At 43.2% G+C, this 20113-nt stretch overlaps 1 long non-coding RNA gene across 2 annotated transcripts in view; it reads right to left on the bottom strand.

The window, feature by feature from the left end:
• Window positions 1-394: 394 nt before the first annotated feature.
• The window catches only part of LOC137334955 (uncharacterized), a 46737-nt gene continuing 27018 nt past the window's right edge, over window positions 395-20113 (bottom strand). For both annotated transcript variants that reach the window (XR_010966279.1, XR_010966278.1), the window contains exon 3: window positions 395-933. This is a non-coding gene — a long non-coding RNA (uncharacterized lncRNA). The remainder of the gene's footprint in view (window positions 934-20113) is intronic.

The following is a 20113-nucleotide window of genomic DNA, read 5'->3' as shown; positions in this document are numbered from 1 at the left end:
CAAGTCGGAGCTATAAAAAGGCCCGTCATAATATTTTGCATGAATGCAGTCACTTGCAGCTTGTGCTTGTGAAGCTCTGTGCCTAACGTCATGCACTATTCATGAGGTTTTCAGAGTATTTGGGTTGCTGTTGATCTAAACCTTCGTAAAAATTGTTGCTGTGTTGTCATTCTGAAATTTGTAAAGAAAGTCTAAGGTGTGGGATCTGCCTACAATTCTACAATACAAAACATGGCTTGAAATAGCTCGCAAACCTGCTGAGCTGCCTGAAGCAACGAGCAAATAAACTGTTACCAGACAATGGGAAGCAACAGAAAAGATCAACAGTTTCAAGCATTGCCATTTAAAACAATTGTAAAACTTAACATCTGGGAAATCAACAGCAAAAGCAGCATTTGTTAACGCAGTTTATTTATTTATCTGAAATGTGTTCATAACCAAAGATTAACATTTTTAGAATTATGCAAAACAATCTATCCAGCCATGACACAGACATGATTCCAAGACAAACTGTTGGTATTGATCCATCTGTCTTGATTGTTTTATTTATCTTTCTGGCGAGCATTTTTAAAACCTTTGGACTTTATAGACCGTATAAGTGTGTATCATGAACTTACATGTGCCACATAATATTTAAATCCAAGTGTCTATAATTTGCACATAGTTCAAACTGTGATACTAACAGATCTTGATGTTCTAATTTAGAATTTATCCACCAATGAGGTAAAAGCTGTTCCTTCCAAACCTCCAGGCACACAAACTTCCAACAGGAAAAACCAACAGAAGAAGTAGAAGAAATATAAGCACAAATTGGACTGCATTGCCTGAGCTTCGAGGGGCAGGTTGCTGGGAGACACGATCATGGTCCCAGGTTCAATCACCAGTCTGTGATAATCTCAGTAGAGAGCAACCATATGATCAACCTCAGTGCACCTGGATTAAGGAAGAGAAAATTGAATAGTTTTCCATTCCTGATCACAATCCAGCAACCCCAGCGACATGGACATTGAGTGAGGACAGGATTAAACTCAGCTGCGATCCCTCCTGAAGTCAAATAGCCTTCCTGACACTCACTCATGTCAAGGCCCGTACATGAGTAATGGTTACTTGGGAGAGGTACTGATGGGCACCGAATGGAATAGTACCGGATAAGGAGTTAACACCTTGAGGAAAGGAAAGAATAGAAAAATGGCAAAGGAAATTGATAAGGGAAAAATGTGTGTAGATACACGACCAAGGGTAAAGAAAGAAATCCATTAGCATTTGATTGTTACGTGAGTTCATTATAAATTCTATTAACCAGGATTGAAATCAATAAGATCAGGTGCCAGGCAGCTTTTGGTACATTATCCAAGTGACCATTATTCATGTGCGACAGTAAATGTAAGTGGCTAATCGGCCTCAATCGTGTCCTCACCCGGTGGTCACTTCCAGCAGTTTTAAACAGCTGTATCCCTTTTTCATGACCTCTATGCCTCTGTTCCTAGACCACCACCAATGGTCAATGGCTGTCAAGAGAGGGAGTTGTGGTTCTTTGATTTTCTCCCATCTTTTGCAAGGAGACACTCCAGACTCTGCTTGATGTATTCCCGCATTGTGTGAATCAAATCAGGGACTGAATGGATTGGGCAATGAAGCACCAATAGTCGAACTTCGTGGCACTAATTTTCAAACTATTGTTTTATTTATAACGACACAACATATTAGGAAAGTTTAAGGGGGCATTCACACCATTAAGGCGATTTTTGATGACAGCACAGATCGAGCGGGCATTGGGTGGGCATCTGTTCTGCCTGCCCGACGCAGTCGAGGCATGATCACTTGTCATGATTGAGCCTCATTTGTATGCAAGAAGTGAGCTGGCAGTGTTATTTGCGCTGACTATAGGCAGCACGCCATTTGGGAGGGCGGGAAATGTGGCAGGTGGGTGGGGCATCCACTAATTTTCAGACCCAGCAAATCTTCCTGAGTCTGCAGCAGCACTTTAAAGGGCTGAAGTGTCAGGAGTGAAAAAGAAGCAGCAGAAACATTTTTGCAGCAATCACAGCAGCAAGGGGATGAAATAATGGAAGCCTTTAAGGCTGAAAACACACAAGAGATGGCAGACAAAATGAGTGCCAGTCCTGCTTCCAGATTTCCCCGACTGCAGCTAAGGATCCCTTGAAATACCACTGGAAATGGCCGTCTCCTAACCTGTACCACCCATAATTTGTGGGCGAGTTGAGTAACTGGCAGTAGCAACGCAGGTAGAGACAAAAATGACATTGGGGTTTTCATTGTCTCATTTGATCCCAATAAACATGGGAACATAGAAACATTTGAACAGGAGTAGGTCATTCAGCCCCTCGAGTCTGTTCCACTATTGCTTATCTTTACCTCAACTCCATTTTCCTTGAAGTCTTTAAATCTTGAAAATTTCAATTGACCCAGCATCCAAAACCCAGATTTCAACTACCCTTTGTGTGAAAATTACTGCCTGATTTTGTCCTGTTCTTCAGTATTCGTAGAGTTACTTAGAGTCTACAGCACAGGAACAGGCCATTCAGTCCAACTGGTCTATGCTGGCGTTTATGCTCCACACAAGCCTCCTCCCACCCCTCTTCAGCTAACCCTATCAGCATATCCTTCTATTCCTTTCTCCCTCATGTTCTTATCTAGCTTCCCCATAAATGCATCTATGCTATTTGCCTCAACTACTCCTTGTGGTAGTGCACATCACATTCTTACCACTCTTTGGGTAAAGAAGTTTTTCCTGAATTCCCTATCAGATTTATTAGTCACAATCTTATATTTATGACCTCTAGTTTTGAACTCCCCCACAAGTGGAAAAATGTTCTCTACGTTTACCCTATTAAAACCTTTCATAACCTTAAAGACTTCTATCAGGTCACCCCTCAGCCTTCTCTTTTCTAGAGAAAACAACCCCAGCCTGTTCAGCCTTTCCTGATAAGTATGTCCTCTCAGTTCTGGTATCATCCTTGTTAATCTTTTTTGCACCTTCTCCAGTGCCTCTATATCCTTTTTATAATATGGAGACCAGAACTGTGCAGTTTCCTTTGAAGCTATCCCATTTTTCCCCCACTGAGGTTCTTAATCAATGCTTTCCCCCAGGTAATCTACTTTAGATCTTCCCTCATATCCTTTTTAAAATCGTATACCTGCATGTTTCTCCTCAACAATGTGGAAACCAAATTATATCAAACTTAATCATGTTGTGATTGCTATCAACCAGAGGTGCCATAGCTTCCACTTTCTGTATTCAGTCAGGGTCAGTTAATATTATCAAGTCAAGCTGAGAACTCTTGTGGTTTTCCTGAGGCCACTATATATTACTTTTTACCAATTAGGCCACTTGGGCACTCACAATTTATATTTGGCTGGTTGAAATCCTCCTTTAATATAACGACCTGTTTTCACATGTCCTCTTTATGTCTTCATTAAGCATTCTGCCCAGGCATTTATTCTGAGCCGGTCGTCAGCTGAACTAGCAAACTCTTAGTGTATTTCAGCTCTCATTACATTAGAAACCTCTAGCCACACCGAAGAATTTGAGTTCCAGCCAGGCAGTGTAAATGTCTGGAGCCATGCTACAGCTGAGGCTATAAATGTAATATAAATGCTGCATAAAAAGAGGCCAGAGGCAAAGCATACAGTTTTAAAAAGTAGTCAGGCAGCCTGTGTACTGTCTTTAAATTTCTAATGTTAGAAGAGAGCTGACAACCCCATCAGCTCTTTTTGAAGCATTGAAAATTTCACTGGCAGCTAGAAAACAGTAAGCAAGTTGCATTCATGCATTTCACAATGCATAGATGTACTCAGGTCTGCAATTTGAGAGTGGCAGCAAGGCAGTCAACATGAATGCTCATTCATATCATTCTTGCAGATACAGCATTACTTTGTACATTATGACAGGGGCATGGGTGAACTACTGGATACTAAATTTTTCTGAACATTTACAAAGGTGAGAATGGGGACCAGTAACATGGCACACAGAAGTGTCTATTGTGCGTATGCTTAAACAAAAATATTCAATAGAGTATGTTGCTTAATATAACCTCCTGTTTTCACACATCCTCGTTATGTCTTTATTAAGCATTCTGCCCAGTCTCTTAGTCTGAGTTGATGGTTTGTAGCAAACTCCTAGTGTATTTCAGCTCTCATTTGCTCGTTATGTGGTGTCCTCTACATTGGGAAAACCAAACGCAGATTGGGTGATCGCTTTGCCGATCACCACCATCCAGTCCACAAGCCTGACCCTGAGCTTCCAGTCCATTGCCCCTTTAATTCTCCATCCCACTCCCACCCTGACCTCTCTACCCTTGGCCTCCTACACTGTTCCAACAAAGCTCAACGCAAGCTCGAAGAACCGCACCTCATCTTTCTACTAGGCACTTTACAGCCTTCTGACCTTAACACTGAGTATAACAACTTTAGATCTTAATCACTGCTTCGATTTTCTCTTAGACATTCTGTAACCATCTACTCCTCCTCTGGGCCCACCTTTTGTTTCCATGTTTGTTCCATTATCACCTCCTTTTGTCTTCCACCATCAACCCTTTTATCATTTAATCACGCCTGCCCTCCACCCTATCCCTTTTGTCCTTTTCCTGCAACAACCACCACCCCCCCCACCCCGACCTCCCCCAACCATTTTCACTGCTCTGTATTTGCTTAAAAACTGTTCATCACCAGCATCTTCCAGTTCTGATGAGGTCATGACCTGAATCATTAACTCTGTTTCTCTCTCCACAGATGCTGCCTGACCTGCTGAATGTTTCCAGCATTTTCTGGTTTTATTTCATATATTCAATAGAGTACCCTGAGTTAACGCTCTGTAATGTCATCTCCTAAGAATCCCCTGACTGATATTGTTGCCAATTTCAGATAGATATAGACATAGATAAAATTGTTCTCCCATGTTTGTCACTTGGCAGCCATTTCTATTTTCGTGTCTGCGCATGTTTTGCTTTCCTCTGTATCAGGCTCATATTTCTATGTAATCATAATGCCCACTTACTGGTTTTGAAACAAGTATTCAGTTCCCAGCTCCAAAAGGTTGGATACCCTGAACTATATGATGGACATCTAGCCTTCAACATGGTGGAAGGATCTACACAGGACAACTTGATGTTCTGGACATTCAAATCTAATGCCGTATACCAGGTTATCACCAATTGCTCAATCCAGATCCTCATGTGAAGGTCATTGGTAAAAAGCCATACCCATGTCATCAGGCTGACTGCAGGGTATTCAGTAATGTTTCGCCTCTCTGCCACAAATCCACCTCCTGGATCTTGCACATGGGCTGGAAGAAGCTCTTCTATTAAATGGCTAGGAGTTTTGAACCACGAAGGAGAACTATTTGGACACATGACTTTATTTTCCCTTATTTGCTTCTTGGGTGTGGTACTGAAGGATTGTATCCAGGCAGAGGTTGAAAAGCACCAGAATCTCGAGTACCAATATGAATCAACAATTCTAATCAGTACCTTTCAAATCCCCTCTTAAGCCATTCAAAGCCATAATACCTCACTTACAGGCACCACCATGTCTCACTGCTAAGATCATTTTTGAAACTGGTAAATCCACCAACAACACAATGTCATATGAAAAACAGCATTGCAATACTTTCCAAAACAGACATTGCATAGACATGCCTTAAGGTGGCATTCAACATATCATTGACGAAGACATCCGGTAGAATGGATGAGGGTGGAAAATTTTCTCTCACTTTTCCTTCGAGAGAGATAAGTTCAACGAGTCTCTCATCTACCCTTACACGGATCTTGAATTACACATCTTGGATAAAATCCAAGATTTAGCCTGGTACTCGCATTGCTTCCAGCTTCTTTCTAGGATTTGCATAAGACACTAAACATATTTATCAACAGTTGTATGTATTTGAATTAAAATGACTGTAGAATGCTGCTCTCCAAGTTGAATAAGTCTGTATGTAGCACTACAAAAGGAAGGAAGTAAACACAGTGATATAATTCTACCCAGAGTGTACTACATACACAGAATTTAATGGAGTCCTCTACAATTTAAATAACAATAAAAAATGAATACTTAAATTTCTTACCGTAGTAGTACAAGGTTCAGAATACTTGATAGATGATTATATTTTTGAGCTGAAGGCACACTCGATATTGGGCCTAGGGCCTCAATTAAATTAGACCCAGGTACCGAAGGGGATTTAAATTTTGGGCCGCTGCATCAACACCATTTTGGTGGTGGCCTCCCGTGGTCCCTTTAAGAAACGTTGGGTAGGTCACATGAGAACTTGGCTATCCTGAAAGTAGCAGGCCTGGCATCGGATGCATTCAGGGCAGCCCAATTTCAAAAAGGGGACCTGAAACATGCATTAGACCCGCTATTTGCATATACAAAGAGCCCAACGCCAACGGACATCTATAGTGGACGCTGCCCGCCATGGCGGATACTAAGGCACCCATTTTCCACCTGTAAAAGGGGCATGGAATCAAAGAATTTCTAGGCCCACCTGCCATAAATCATATTAACCATGTGGCAGAAAGTGATAATGAATATGGAAATTTATAAAGTATATTCTGCATTGTAACAGCTCCCTCTTTTGGATATTGTAAATACAACAGTCAAACAAAATAAGTTTGTTTTTGTAGATTAGGAAAAGAAATCTTCCAATCCTCCTTAGATATGGGGGTGGTGCCAGAGGACTGGAGAATTGCAAATGTTACAACTTTGTTCAAAAAAGGGTGTAAGGAAAAACCCGGCAACTACAGGCCAGTTTAACCTCGGCGGTGGGGAAGTTTTTAGAAATGATAATCCGGGACAAAATTAATAGTCGCTTGGACAAGTGTGGATTAATAAAGGAAAACCAGCACGGATTTGTTAAAGGTAAATCATGTTTAACTAACTTTATTGAGGTTTTTGATGAGGTAACAGAGAGGGTTGATGAAGGTAAAACGGTTGATGTTGTGTATATGGACTTTCAAAAGGCGTTTGATAAAGTGCCACCTAATAGACTTGTTAGCAAAATTGAAGCCCATAGAATAAAAGGGGCAGTGGCAGCATGGGTACGAAATTGGCTAAGTAACAGAAAACAGAGAGTAGTGGTGAACGGTTGATTTTCAGACTGGAGGAAGGTATACAGTGGTGTTCCCCAGAGGTCGGTACTAGGACCACTGCTTTTTTTGATATATATTAATGACTTAAGTCTTGGGTGTACAGGGCACAATTTCAAAATTTGCAGATGACACAAAACCTGGAAGTGTAGTAAACAGCGAGGGAGATAGTAATAGACTTCAAAGGACATAGACAGGCTGGTGGAATGGGCAGGCACATGGCAGATAAAATTTAACGCAGAGAAGTGCGAAGTGATACATTTTGGTAGGAAGAATGAGGAGAGGCAATATAAACTAAATGGTACAATTCTAAAGGGGGTGCAGGAACAGAGAGACCTGAGGTATATGTGCACAAATCTTTGAAGATGGCAGGACAGGTTGAGAAAGCGGTTAACAAAGCATATGGGATCCTGGGCTTTATAAATAGAGGTATAGAGTACAAAAGCAAGGAAGTTATGTTGAACCTTTATAAAACACTGATTCAACCACAATTGAAGTATTGTGTCCAATTCTGGGCACCGCACATTTGGAAGGATGTGAAGATGTTAGAGAGGGTGCAGAAAAGATTTACTAGAATGGTTCCAGGGATGAGGGACTTCAGTTACGTGGATAGACTGGAGAAGCTGGGGTTGTTTTCCTTCAGCAGAGAAAGTTGAGAGGAGATTTGATAGAAGTGTTCAAAATCATGAAGAGTTTAGATAAAGTAAATAAAGAGAAACTGTTCCTATTGTGCAAGGACATAGATTTAAGGTGATTAGCAAAAGAACCAAAGGTGACATGAGCAAAAACCTTTTTACGCAGCGAGTAATTATGATCCGGAATGCTTTGCCTGAAAGGATGGTGGGAGTGGATTAAATCATGGCTTTCAAAAAGGAATTAGATAAATACTCGAAGAGAAAAAAATTGTAGGGCTACGGGGAAAGAGCAGGGGAACGGGACCAACTGGATTGCTCTTACAAAGAGCTGGCACGGGCTCGATGGGCCGAATGGCCTCCTCCTCTGCTGTAACCATTCTATGTGTCCAAGGGAACTTTCTGAATGAATGACTTAGAAAGGAAAAGGGTTGAGGTCCTGTAGTCAGAGTTTCAGGGGCTAGGGAGGAAGTTATAAAGCATGACCTCAAAGGTAGTAACCTCTAGATTACTCCCAATGCCACGCGCTAGTGAGTATAGGAATAGTGGGATAAGACAGGTTAATGCACGGCTGGAGCACTGGCGCAGGAGGGAAGGCTTCAGATTCCTAGGGCATTGCGACCAATTCTGGGGCAAGAGGGATCTGTTCAAGATGGACGGGTTGCACCTCAACAGAGCTGGGACCAATGTTCTTACGGGGAGGTTAACTAGTGCTGTAGAGAAGGGTTTAAACTAATTTGGCACGGGGATGGGCACCAGGATGAAACATTAGAGAGGAGAAACAAGGTGCACAGAAGACTGGGAGGGACAAGTAGCACTAGAATAAAGAATAGTTCAGAAATAGGAGGGATCAGACAGGAGGGCAAATGCAAGACAATCCGAGATGAATTTAGAGTGCAGGTGCGTAAACACACGTAGTGTGGTAAATAAGGTTGGTGAGCTGCAGGCTCAAGTCGCCACATGGGACTATGTTATAGTGACAATGACAGAGACCTGGCTGAAAGAAGGAGAGGATTGGGAACTTGATATTCCTGATTACCAGGTATTCAGGGAAGATAGGGAAGGAAAGAAAGGAGTGATGGGGGTTGGGGGGGGGTGGGTGGCAGTATTGATCAAAGAAACTATTATAGCGCTGGAAAGGGATGGTGTAGTTGAGCGGTCAAAAATAGAATCTATTTGGTTAGAATTAAGGTACAATAGAGGAGCTATTACACTACTGGGTGTATACTGTAGGCCCACCAAATAGTGGGAAGGAGATAGAGGAGAGCGGCGGGAGAGAGCGAGACCAGAGCGGGGATAAAAACAGCGCGGAGAGAGCGAGAGTTCAGTCGGTGAGCGGCGGAAAAGAGCGAGACCAGAGCGGGGATATAAACAGCGCGGAGAGAGCGAGAGTCCAGTCGGTGAGCGGCGGGAGAGAGCGAGACCAGAGCGGGGATAAAAACAGCGCGGAGAGAGCGAGAGTTCAGTCGGTGAGCGGCGGGAGAGAGCGAGACCAGAGCTTACTCTGAGACCGACACTCTGAGACCAGCGGCAGAGTTCGGGGTGACGTCACCAGTCAGAAAGTGACGCGGCACAGGGGAGGCAGCAGATTGGTGAGTAGGTTCAGGTGAGTATTTCTACCATTTTACTGTAAGTAAAGTAATAAGAAAGGGAAGGTCTGCAGGTTTTATAGCAGGTAGTGTGTTTTTTTTTAGTGAACCTAGGTCCCTAGTATAGTTAACATTTTCTAATTTCAACGTAATTTAAAAGGGGTAACTCAGCTAAGGCAAGTCATGGCAGCAGACCTCGCACCCGTGATATGCCCCTCCTGCAAGATGTGGGAAGTCATGGACACTACCAGTGTCTCTGCCGACCATGTGTGCGGGAAGTGTGTCCACCTGCAGCTACTGACCGATCGTATCTCGGAGCTGGAGCTGCGGGTGGACTCACTGTGGAGCATCCGCGATGCAGAGAAACTCGTGGATAGCACGTTTAGCGAGTTGGTCACACCGCAGGTAAAGGGTATACAGACAGGAAGTGAATGGGTGACCACCAGGAAGAGTAAGAGGTGCAGGCAGGTAGTGCAGGGGTCCCCTGTGGCCATCCCCCTCTCAAACAGATATGCCACTTTGGATGCTGTTGTGGGGGATGACTTATCAGGGGAAGGCAGCAGCAGCCAACTTCCTGGCACCACGGGTAGCTCTGCTGCACAGGCTGGGAGGAAAAAGAGTGAAAGAGCTATAGTGATAGGGGACTCAATTGTAAGGGGAATAGACAGGCGTTTCTGCGGCCGCAACCGAGACTCCAGGATGGTGTGTTGCCTCCCTGGTGCAAGGATCAAGGACGTCTCGGAGCGGCTACAGAACATTTTGGAGGGGGAGGGCGAACAGCCAGCTGTCGTGGTGCACATAGGCACCAACGATATAGGTAAAAAAGGGGATGAGGTCCTAAAAGCAGAATATAAGGAGTTAGGAGGTAAATTAAAAAATAGGACCTCAAAGGTAGTAATCTCAGGATTGCTGCCAGTGCCACGTGCTAGTCAGAGTAGAAATAGGAGGATATTTCAAATGAATACGTGGCTAGAGGAATGGTGCAAGGGGGAGGGATTCAAATTCCTGGGACACTGGAAACGGTTCTGGGGGAGGTGGGACCAGTACAAACCGGACGGTCTGCACCTGGGCAGGGCCGGGACCGCTGTCCTAGGAGGAGTGTTTGCTAGTGCTGTTGGGGAGGGTTTAAACTAAAGTGGCAGGGGGTTGGGAACCTGAGCAGGGAGAGAGAGGAAAGCGTAACAGGAAGGGACAGAAGGTATGGAGTAATAGGTAAAGTGTTAAAAAAGGAAAAAGCAGGAACTAAGCGTCACAAAACAGATTTGAAAGTTCTTTATCTGAATGCACGTAGCATTCGTAACAAAATGGACGAGTTAACGGCACAAATAACTACGTATGGGTATGATCTTGTGGCCATTACAGAAACATGGCTGCAGGGTGACAACGACTGGGAATTAAATATGCCAGGGTATTTAACAATCAGGAAGGACAGGCAGGAAGGAAGGGGAGGTGGGGTGGCTATGTTAATAAAGGAAGGAATCACTGTAATACAGAGAAATGATATTGGGACAAAGCATCAAGATAATGAAACAGTTTGGGTGGAGATAAGGAATAATAAGGGAAAAAAAACATTAGTGGGCGTAGTATATAGGCCTCCTAATAGTTGCAACTCTGCTGGAAGAAGTATTAATCAGGAAATAGTCGGGGCATGTAATAAGGGAACAGCTATAATTATGGGGGATTTTAATTATCATATTAACTGGACAAATCAAATTGGGCAGAGCAGCCTTGAGGACGAGTTCATTGAGTGCATCAGGGATGGATTTCTTGAGCAGTATGTAACTGATCCTACAAGGGGGCAGGCAACCTTGGACCTGGTCCTGTGTAATGAGTCAGGATTAATTAATAATGTCCTAGTTAAGGATCCCCTTGGACCGAGCGACCACAACATGGTTGAATTCCATATCCAATTAGAGGGTGAGAAGGTTGATTCTCAAACAAGCGTACTGAGCTTGAATAAAGGAGACTATGATGGTATGAGAGCGGAATTGATTAAAGTGGACTGGGAAAATAGATTAAAGGGTAAGACGGTACATGAGCAGTGGTGTTCATTTAGGGAGTTATTTTACAACTTTCAAAATAAATATATTCCACTGAGGAAAAAAGGGTGTAAAAGAAATGACAGGCATCCGTGGCTAAGTAAAGAAATCAAGGATAGTATCCGACTAAAAACAAGGACATATAAGGTAGCCAAACTTAGTGGGAGGATAGAAGATTGGGAATTCTTCAAAAGACAGCAAAAAGTAACTAAAGGATTGATTAAGAAAGGGAAGTTAGATTATGAAAAGAAATTAGCAAAAAATATAAAAACAGATAGCAAGAGTTTCTATAGTTATATAAAAAGAAAAAGGGTGGCTAAGGCAAACGTAGGTCCCTTAGAGGATGAGACCGGGAAATTAATGGTGGGAAACATGGAGATGGCAAAAATGCTGAGCAAATATTTTGTTTCAGTCTTTACAGTAGAGGACACTAAGAATATCCCAACACTGGACAAACAGGGGACTCTACGGGGGGAGGAGCTAAATACGATTAAAATCACTCAGGAGATGGTACTCAGTAAAATAATGGGACTCAAAGCGGATAAATCCCCTGGACCTGATGGCTTCCATCCTAGGGTCTTGAGGGAAGTGGCAGTAGGGATTGTGGATGCTTTGGTGATAGTTTTCCAAAATCCCCTGGACTCAGGAGAGGTCCCGGCAGATTGGAAAACTGCTAATGTAACACCGTTATTTAAAAAGGGTAGTAGGCAGAAGGCTGGAAATTATAGGCCAGTTAGCTTAACATCTGTGGTGGGTAAAATTTTGGAGTCTATTATTAAGGAGACAGTAACGGAACATTTAGATAAGCATAATTTAATAGGACAAAGTCAGCATGGCTTTATGAAGGGGAAGTCATGTCTGACAAATTTGCTTGAGTTCTTTGAGGATATAACGTACAGGGTGGATAAAGGAGAACCAGTGGACATAGTGTATTTAGACTTCCAGAAGGCATTCGACAAGGTGCCACATAAAAGATTATTACTTAAGATAAAAAATCACGGGATTGGGGGTAACATTCTGGCATGGGTGGAGGATTGGTTATCGAACAGGAAGCAGAGAGTTGGGATAAATGGTTCATTTTCGGACTGGCAACCAGTAACCAGTGGTGTTCCACAGGGGTCGGTGCTGGGTCCCCAACTCTTTACAATCTATATTAACGATTTGGAGGAGGGGACCGAGTGCAACATATCAAAATTTGCAGATGATACAAAGATGGGAGGGAAAGTAGAGAGTGAGGAGGACATAAAAAACCTGCAGGGGGATATAGACAGGCTGGGTGAGTGGGCGGAGATTTGGCAGAAGCAATATAATATTTGAAAATGTGAGGTTATGCACTTTGGCAGGAAAAATCAGAGAGCAAGTTATTTTCTTCATGGCGAGAGACTGGAAAGTACTGCAGTACAAAGGGATCTGGGGGTCCTAGTGCAAGAAAATCAAAAAGTTGGTATGCAGGTGCAGCAGGTGATCAAGAAAGCCAACGGAATGTTGGCTTTTATTGCTAGGGGGATAGAATATAAAAACAGGGAAGTATTGCTGCAGATATATAGGGTATTGGTGAGACCGCACCTGGAATACTGCATACAGTTTTGGTCTCCATACTTAAGAAAAGACATACTTGCTCTCGAGGCAGTACAAAGAAGGTTCACTCGGTTAATCCCAGGGATGAGGGGGCGGACATATGAGGAGAGGTTGAGTAGATTGGGACTCTACTCATTGGAGTTCAGAAGAATGAGAGGCGATCTTATTGAAACATATAAGATTGTGAAGGGGCTTGATCGGGTGGATGCAGTAAGGATGTTCCCAAAGATGGGTGAAACTAGGACTAGGGGGCATAATCTTAGAATAAGGGGCTGCTCTTTCAAAACTGAGATGAGGAGAAACTTCTTCACTCAGAGGATGGTAGGTCTGTGGAATTTGCTGCCCCAGGAAGCTGTGGAAGCTACATCATTAGATAAATTTAAAACAGAAATAGACAGTTTTCTAGAAGTAAAGGGAATTAGGGGTTATGGGGAGCGGGCAGGAAATTGGACATGAAGCTGAGTTTGGATTGGTCAATGCCCTGTGGGTGGCGGAGAGGGCCCAGGGGCTGTGTGGCCGGGTCCTGCTCCTACTTCTTGTGTTCTTTAGATTTGTGGTTGGGATCAGATCAGCCATGATCTTATTGAATGGCGGAGCAGGCTCGAGGGGCCGATTGGCCTACTCCTGCTCCAATTTCTTATGTTCTTATGTTCTTATTTGCAGGCAAATTGCAGAAAGATGCAAGAACTATAGAGTAGTGATAATGGAGAACTTCAATTATATCAATTTAGACTGGGACAGTAACAGTGTAAAGGGCAAACAGGGGGAGGAATTCCTGAAATGTGTCCAAGATAACTTTCTGTAACAAAGTGCTTCCAGCCAAACCAGGAAGGAAGCAGTGCTGGATCTAGTTCTGGGGAATTAAATGGGGCAGGTGGAACATGTTTCAGTGAGGGGGCATTTGGGGAATAGTGATCACAATATCATTCGGTTTAGAATAGTTATGGAAAAGGACAAGGAACAATCAAATGTGAAAATGCTTAACTGAAGGAGGGCAAATTTCAGTGAGTTAAAAAGGGATCTTGCCCAGATGGATTGGAATCAAAAATTGGTAGGCAAAACAGTAACTGAACAACAGGAGGCCTTCAAGGAGGAGTTGGTTCAGGTACAGAGTAGACGTATCCCGATGAGGGGGAATGGACGGGCATCCAAAGCTAGAGCTTCCTGGAGGACTGAAGATATAGAGATTAAAATGAAATAGAGAAAGGAGGATTATGACAAATGTAAGGTTCATAACACAGTAGAGAATCAGGCTGAATACAAAAAGTACAGAGGAAATCTATAAAAGGGAATAAGAGGGGCAAAAAGAGAGTATGAGAGTAGATTAGCGGCTAACATAAAACGGAACCCAAATGTCTTCTATAAACATATAAATAATAAAAGGGTAGTCAAAGGAAGGGTGTGACCGATTAGGGACAAAAAAGGAGATCTTCTTGTGGAGGCAGAGAGCATGGCTGAAGCACTAAATGAATACTTTGCATCTGTCTTCACTAGAGAAGAGGATGCTGCCATTGTAGCAGTAAAGGAAGAGATAGTAGCGATATTGGCTAGGACAAAAATAGATAAAGAGGAGGTACTTAAAAGATTGGCAGTACTTAAAGTAGAAAAATCACCCGGTCCAGATGGGATGCATCCTAGGTTACTGAGGGCAGCAAGAATGGAAATACAGAGGCTTTGGCCACAATCTTCCAAACCTCCAAAAATATGGGGGCAGTGCCAAAGGACTGGAGGATAATGATACACCCCTATTCAAAAAAGAGGAGAGGGATAAACCCGGCAATTACAGGCCAGTTAGCCTAACGTCAGTGGTGGGGAAACTTTTAGAGTCAATAATCCAGGACAAAATTAATTGGCACTTGGAAAAGCATGGGCTCATTAATGAAAGTCAGCATGGATTTGTCAAAGAAAAATCGTGTTTGACCAACTTGATTGAGTTCTTTGATGAAGTAACGGAGAGGGCCGATGAGGGTAGTGTGGTTGATGTTGTGTATATGGATTTTCAAAAGGCATTTGATAAAGTATCACATAATAAACTTGTAAGCAAAATTAAAGTCCATGGGATTAAAGGGACAGTGGCAGCGTGGATACAAAATTGGCTTGGGGACAGAAAGCAGAGAGTAGTGGTGAACGGTTGTTCTTCAGACTGGAGGGAACTATACATTGGTGTTCCCCAGGGGTCAGTATTAGGATATTTTTGATATGTATATTAATGACCTGGACTTGGGTATAGGGGGTATAATTTCAAAGTTTGCAGATGACACGAAACTCGGAAATGTAGTAAACAATGTGGAGGATAGTAAGAGACTTCAGTAGGACATAGACAGACTGGTGAAATGGGCAGACACATGGCAGATTCAATTTAATGCCGAGAAGTGTGAAGTGATGCATTTTGGTAGGAAGAATGAGGAGATGCAATATAAATTAAATGGTGCAATTTTAAAGGGGGTGCAGGAACAGAGAGACCTGGGGATGCACATACACAAATCTTTGAAGGTGGCAAGCTGAGAAGGCCGTTAAAAGAGCACATGGGATCCTGGGCTTTATTAATAGGCATAGAGTAAAAAACAAGGAAGTTATGCTAAACCTTTATAAAACACTGATTAGGCCTCAGCTGGAGTATAGTGTTCAATTCTGGGCACCGCACTTTAGGAAGGCTGTCAAGACCTTAGAAACATAGAAACATAGAAAATAGGGGCAGGAGTAGGCCATTCGGCCCTTCGAGCCTGCTCCGCCATTCAATATGATCATGGTTGACCATATTCCCGCTCTCTCCCCATACCCCTTGATGACTTTTGTGTCTAGAAATCTATCTAGCTTCTTCTTAAATATATTCAGTGACTTAGCCTCCACATCCTTCTGTGGTAGAGAATTCCACAGGTTCACCACCCTATGAGTAAAGAAATTTCTCCTCATCTCAGTCCTAAATGTCCTACCACGTATCCTGAGACTGTGACCCCTCGTTCTGGAACCCCCAGCCAGGGGAAACAACCTCCCTGCATCCAGTCTGTCTAGCCCTGTCAGGATTTTATATGTTTCAATGAGATCCCCTCTCATTCTTCTAAACTCGAGTGAATACAGGCCGAGTTGACCCAATCTCTCCTCATACAACAGTCCTGCCATCCCAGGGATCAGTCTGGTGAACCTTCACTGCACTCTCTCTATGGCAAGTATATCCTTTCTTAGGTAAGGAGACCAAAACTGCACACAGTACTCCAGGTGTGCTCTCACCAAGGCCCTGTATAACTGCAGTAAGACATCCTTGCTCCCAAGCTCAAATCCTCTTGCCTTAGAGAGGGTGCAGAAGATATTTACTATAATAGTTCCAGGGATGAGGGCCTTCAGTTGTGTGGAGAGACTGGAGAAGCTGGGGTTGTTCTCCTTAGAACAGAGAAGGTTAAGGGGAGATTTGATAGAGGTGTTCAAAGTCATGAAGGGTTTTGATAGAATAAATAAGGAGAAACTGTTTCCAGTGGCAGAAGGGTCAGTAACCAGAAGACACAGGTTTAAGGTGATCGACAAAAGAGCCAGAAGCGACATGAGGAAACATTTTTTTACGCAGTGATTTGTAATGATCTGGAATGCACTGCCTGAAAGGGTGGTGGAAGCAGATTCAATAGTAACTTTCAAAAGGGAATTAGATAAATACTTGAAGGGAAAAAAAATACAGGGCTATGGGGAAAGAGCAGGGTAATGGGACTAATTGGATAGCTCTTTTGAAGAGCCGGCACAGGTACGATGGGCCAAATGGCCTCCTCCTGTGCTGTACCTACTATGATAAAATGATGTGATATTTGCCTTCTGGTCGGCTATACTGACGTAAACCTAGTCACAGAAATCACATGTAGCTTTGTATGCCCGTTGTATATAGAAATATTGTCCGAAACCTTTATTTTCTATACACTGGTTATGAAGTTGAAATTAACTTGAATGCTAGTGCACTAATTAGTCTTTTATCAATTGAATAGTAAAAGACAATTTAACTCATGTGAGGTAGTGGAGTTGTCAGCTCCAACATTTGTTATTTCAAAATTGTATTATTTCACTATGTGCTAAATAAATTGAATATTTTACACAAACACAACCTCAGTCATGGTCAAGATATTTTTTAAAATAATTTTGAGTTAAATCTGGCAAATTCATTGTCACAATTGAATGACCAAAAACAAACATTATCAACTCTCTGGATGTCTTTTCTTATCGGAATTTACCTTGGTTTTGTTTTAAAGGAATGCTCAGAGACAGAGCCTGACAATAATCCTATCCTTCAGCATGTATGGGAAAAATAAACAGCAATATTTAATTTTAGAAAAGTGTTACTTAAAGGTGAATTTTTAAAGAAATGGTGCTGACCTCACAATTGCAGCCACCATTTTCACTGTGTTTCCAAGGCAAGGTGGCAGAAATATGAAGGAGGCAATTTCCCAACTTCAGGCGTTTGAGGTACTTTAGACAATTATGTAGCAGTCCGTGAATTAGCGTCCACCCAAATTCCTATAAACAACATTGTAACTGCTGTTGATCTTCCAAAGCATTGTACAAGTCAAGATAGTCAAGAACAATTTGAATTTTTCAAGGCAAGCAGGGTTAAACCAATATGGGGGAAAAGAGAGGGGAAGTGGAAGGAGGAGGAGGCAAATAGGATGGAGAGGCAGAAGAGAAGGGAAGGTGAGAGAGGAGGCAGGGTATGGGGGGTAGAAAGGAAGGGAGAAGGCAGTGGGATGGGGAGCAAGAAGTGGGAGAGGGGAGGGAGAGAAACAGAGGGAGAGGAAGGGTGAGGGAATGTGGTGAGGAAGGAGAAATTCACAGCTGCAGGGGTAGAGGAATTGAGGCATGGAATAGCCAGCCATCAGGGGAGATGCAATATGGCCAGTGGGAGGGGAGGTTTGTGCTGTGGATAGTAAATACACTGGGAAGGGGTTAGTGTAAAGAAAATTGAAGGGGTAGCCTGTGATGGGCAGCAGCAAACACTGGGAGTGATTTGGAGGGGGGAAGAGATTGGCAACTCAAACAAGAGAGAGTCTAACCATCTCCCCTTGACATTCAACGGCATTACCATCGCCGAATCCCCCACCATCAACATCCTGGGGGTCACCATTGACCAGAAACTTAACTGGACCAGCCATATAAATACTGTGGCTACGAGAGCAGGTCAGAGGCTGGGTATTCTGCGGCGAGTGACTCACCTCCTGACTCCCCAAAGCCTTTCCACCATCTACAAGGCACAAGTCAGGAGTGTGATGGAATACTCTCCACTTGCTTGGATGAGTGCAGCTCCAACAACACTCAAGAAGCTCGACACCATCCAAGATAAAGCAGCCCGCTTGATTGGCACCCCATCCACCACACTAAACATTCACTCCCTTCACCACCGGCGCACTGTGGCTGCAGTGTGTACCATCCACAGGATGCACTGCAGCAACTCGCCAAGGCTTCTTCGACAGCACCTCCCAAACCCGCGACCTCTACCACCTAGAAGGACAAGAGCAGCAGGCACATGGGAACAACACCACCTGCACGTTCCCCTCCAAGTCACACACCATCCCGACTTGGAAATATATCGCCGTTCCTTCATTGTCGCTGGGTCAAAATCCTGGAACTCCCTTCCAAACAGCACTGTGGGAGAACCGTCACCACACGGACTGCAGCGGTTCAAGAAGGCGGCTCACCACCACCTTCTCGAGGGCAATTAGGGTTGGGCAATAAATGCTGGCCTCGCCAGCGACGCCCACATCCCATGAACGAATAAAAAAAAACTAGTCGGTGAGTTGGAATGGGAATTGCAGCCACCGGAGGAGGTGGTGGGAGAGGGGGGAGATGAATGGTCTTAATCTTGATCATGGTGGGGGTTGGGGCCAAAATCTTGCTCAGTATTGAAGGGGGGTTGAGGGCAAAAATCTGGCTCAGTGTGGTGGGGGTGGGGTGGTTGAGGACAGAAATCTTGCTCACCTAATGGGGTGGGTTAGGGCGAAAGATGTGTTCAGTGGTGGGGTGGGTCCGAGAGCCGAAATTTTGCTCAGTGTGTGAAGGCCGGGTGGTGGTTGAGAGTCAATAACTTGTTCAGTGGGGGGAGGTGTTGAGGCCTCAATTTTTCTCAGTGGGGGGAGGGGGCTGATGGGCCAAGAAATTGCTCAGTGGGGAGGAGTGTTGGGCTGAATCTTGCTGAATTGGGGGAGTTGGCAGGGGGTGGAAGTCGGAGTTCCAAAAAACAAAGTTAAGTGCAGGAAGACACTTGATATCTTTCCATTACCATGTAGGAATTACCCTGGCTGAGCATAACACACATCTGCCATAACGTTATCAGTGATTCAGGAATTTAGGCACTTGGCAATAAGTCAGCATAAAAACTATTGATAGTCCAATTGATAGAGTCTTTGCTTTAGTCTAGCACCCTTCACTGAAAGCAATTAGCAGTGGACCAGGAGAGTTACTTGGAATTATGGCTAAACTGAAACCTCTCACTCTACCACATTCAAATCTCAGTAAAATGCTTAAAATGGTAGCCTCAATCAAGACATAATTACTACACAGTTATTTTAAAAGACAATTTACTGATATATAATTTTTAAATTAGGCACCTGAGTATAATTTTAACCGGGAATAGAATCACAGAATTTTACAGCACAGAAGTATTATAGATTTTGCTTCCACCATTGTTTCTAGCGGGTCATTCTTATTCTTAACAACCCTCTATGTAGAAAATGTAAATAGGAGAAGAGAAAGATGCATTGCACAAGAAAGTGGCATGTACTGGTTTAAATCGGATGTAATGATGGAAAGATGGAAATTGTACTTTATACGCAGGAGTAAAAACATTGCATGAATATCTATGAGAGAGTGCCGCATTGAATTTTTTTACATTTCTGAACGCTGTCTGTTCATTTTAGGTTCTGAGCTCATGAGATATTGCCCCTAGTACAATGGTCTGTCTGTTTGTTATCCTGCAGAAATTAATACTGATAAACACAAAAATCTGACTGGTAACAAATAAAATAAATTGATCTTGTATCGGAACACAGCTGCTTTACAAATGTACTATAGCTCGATAATACAAGTGAAGAAAAGTTTATTCAGATGTGTTATTTTGTAAGGGAGAAAAAGTTCTAAACTGCATATTCTCATTTCTAGACAACATGAAAATATATTCCAGGTCATAATCATGATTGTGCTCTGAA

This window comes from Heptranchias perlo, chromosome 18 (assembly GCF_035084215.1).
Source record: "Heptranchias perlo isolate sHepPer1 chromosome 18, sHepPer1.hap1, whole genome shotgun sequence".
In the NCBI taxonomy this organism is placed as follows: Eukaryota; Metazoa; Chordata; class Chondrichthyes; order Hexanchiformes; family Hexanchidae; genus Heptranchias; species Heptranchias perlo.
This window is presented reverse-complemented; position numbering and strand designations above follow the sequence as displayed.